This window comes from Octopus sinensis, linkage group LG2, assembly GCF_006345805.1.
Source record: "Octopus sinensis linkage group LG2, ASM634580v1, whole genome shotgun sequence".
Taxonomy (NCBI): Eukaryota; Metazoa; Mollusca; class Cephalopoda; order Octopoda; family Octopodidae; genus Octopus; species Octopus sinensis.
The window spans coordinates 96,710,531-96,713,030 of record NC_042998.1 but is presented as its reverse complement, the minus strand read 5'-3'; the positions used below and the strand labels follow the sequence as shown (position 1 = coordinate 96,713,030).

Genomic DNA, 2,500 nt, shown 5'->3' with positions numbered 1-2,500 from the left:
GTAATTAGAAAAGGAGGTCTGATCATCACATGGTTTATGGTAACAATAGCATTAATTCTATATTAGTACTGTTTGCACTTCACCACAAATCTGCCTTTCACCTTCTTATTGCTCTAAATACTTGTCGTGTTTCACCCTCTCCCCTTCCTCTTCATCCCATCATCTACTTCATCATCATTATCATCATTACTGCCGTCGTGGTGGTGGCTGTAATCGTCGCCATCACCATCAATAACAACCGAGACGGAGCCGCTAAAACAAAGCTATATAATTTCAACAATGTCATCAACAACACTGACAATAGCATTTACGATGATATTAAAAAGAAAAATGTTTTAAAAATATGAAAAACAGGAAAAATATGTGTATGTATATATATATATCTGCAAATATATGTATATAATCTGAAATTAAAATGGCGAGCAAATATTATTTTGAAAGACATGTGATCAGATAACAGTTCGCCCCCCCCCCCACACATACCTTCCAGCATATGCTTGCTCACATACATGCATGCATACATACGTACGTTCATTCATACAAACATATATTCATACGCACTTATACATACATACATACATACACACACGCACACACACACACACGCACACACACACACACACACACAACACACACACACACACACACATATATATACATACAATCATAATTGCGTACACGCAAACGCGCGCACGCATAATCTAAAAGAGAGATCAGCTACAGTAAGATTAATTATATATCAGGGTCAGTACTTATTCAGCGAACAAAACAAACAGGTAATAACCTGGTTTTTATATCCAATAACAACAAAAACAATTGCACTAATTCTAACAATTCTTCAGACATTTTGATGCTGGTGAAAAAACGAACCCTCCTGTAGAACTATGGTCATTATGAAGTAAAAAAAAGAAGTCTGGTTTCAAAGTTATGCCTCATGTAACTGTTTTTAATGTCGTTTCCCAGAAATATCCATCTATAACCTCATATTGTGTTTCTTTGAGCGGATACCGCCACTTACATCTGCTGTATTTCACCATGAATGACTGCATCTACAGGTTGATATTTCTATTTTTTCTATTATTTTTCTTTTACCTTGGATATCGACAAACATTGCCATCAAGAGGAGTAAATAGGTATGTATATTACATGTATATATATAAATTTTCATATTCATTCTCTCCTTTTCTTTTTTATTATTTTCCTTGTTTAAGGTGGCGAGCTGGCAGAAACGTTAGCACACCGGGCGAAATGCTTCGCAGTATTTCTTCGGCTATTTACGTTCTGAGTTCAAATTCCGCCGAGGTCGACTTTGCCTTTCATCCCTTCGGGGTCGATAAATTAAGTACCAGTTGCCTAAAATAGAAAAGATTATTTTCCTTTTTTCTAAAGCGTCGAACTGGCAGAATTGTTAGCATGCCGGCCATAATGCTTAGCGGCATTTCATTCGTCTTTACGTTCTGTGTTCAAATTCCGCCGAAGTCAACATTGCCTTTCATTCTTACACCCTCTCATGAAATTGCTGACCTTGTGCCAAAATTGGAAACCATTATTTTCATTTCTTCTCAGGTGGCAGAATCGTTAACACGCTGGATAAAATACTTAGCGGCATTTCATCAGTCTTTGTTCTGAGTTAAAATTCCACCGAGGCCGAATTGTCTTTCATTCTTTCAGTCTGATAAAACAAATAACGGTTAAGCTTTGGAATCGATTTAATCAACTTGCCCCTCTCACTAAATATCGACGGCCCTGTGCCAAAATTAGAAAGAATTATTTTCCCTTGAGAGCCGGCGAACAGAATCGTTAGTGCGTCAACCAAAATGGTTAGCGGCATTACTTCGGCTATTTACGTTCTGAGTTCAAATTCCGCCGAGGTCAACTTAACCGTTCATCCTTTCAGGGTCGATAAAATAAATATCAGTTGTATGCTGACGTCAATGTAATCGACTAACACCCATATCCCACAAAATTATTGGACTTGTACCAAAATTTGAAATCAGTATTTTTCTCTTTTTTCTACATCAGTTGTTCCAAACTCGTTTTGCTTTGTGGACCGGGTTGAAACATAAACTTAGATTTCGTCAGGCGGATAGGGATAATTGTTTCTAAAAACATTATTCATAATCTGTGCCAAAGTGAATCGATATACAATTGTAACAACTTTATTAGCAATAAATAAAGGAAAGCAATATGTTAGCGGAGTTCGTGTGCAGAGATGTATGGGAAAATTTCATCCACTTGATGCACACATGCATACACACACACACATACATACTCACACAGAAAAACACACGCGCGAACACAAATGAACACATACACACATACACGGACATATGCATAGTTCTGTCCGGTAAGCGTCAAAAGATTCGCTAAAATGCACTGATTTGACTAATGGAAATCGGTGTTAAATCACGACGCCATTTGTATTCCGTATCTGAATGCATGCTAGCGATATATTCTTTTATTCTTTTACTTACTTCAGTTATTAGACTGCAGCCATGCT

The 2,500-nt window shown here is 37.2% G+C and overlaps 1 protein-coding gene across 2 annotated transcripts in view; it reads left to right on the top strand.

Moving 5' to 3' along the window:
• The first annotated feature begins 676 nt into the window (after positions 1-676).
• Positions 677-2,500, top strand: part of LOC115223228 (amino acid transporter AVT3B-like) — a 31,360-nt gene continuing 29,536 nt past the window's right edge. Inside the window, exon 1 of one of the 2 annotated variants that reach the window (XM_029793716.2) lies at positions 677-1,133. The gene's annotated coding sequence lies outside the window, so the exon portion shown is untranslated. The remainder of the gene's footprint in view (positions 1,134-2,500) is intronic. The other variant, XM_036498534.1, reaches the window with a different exon arrangement.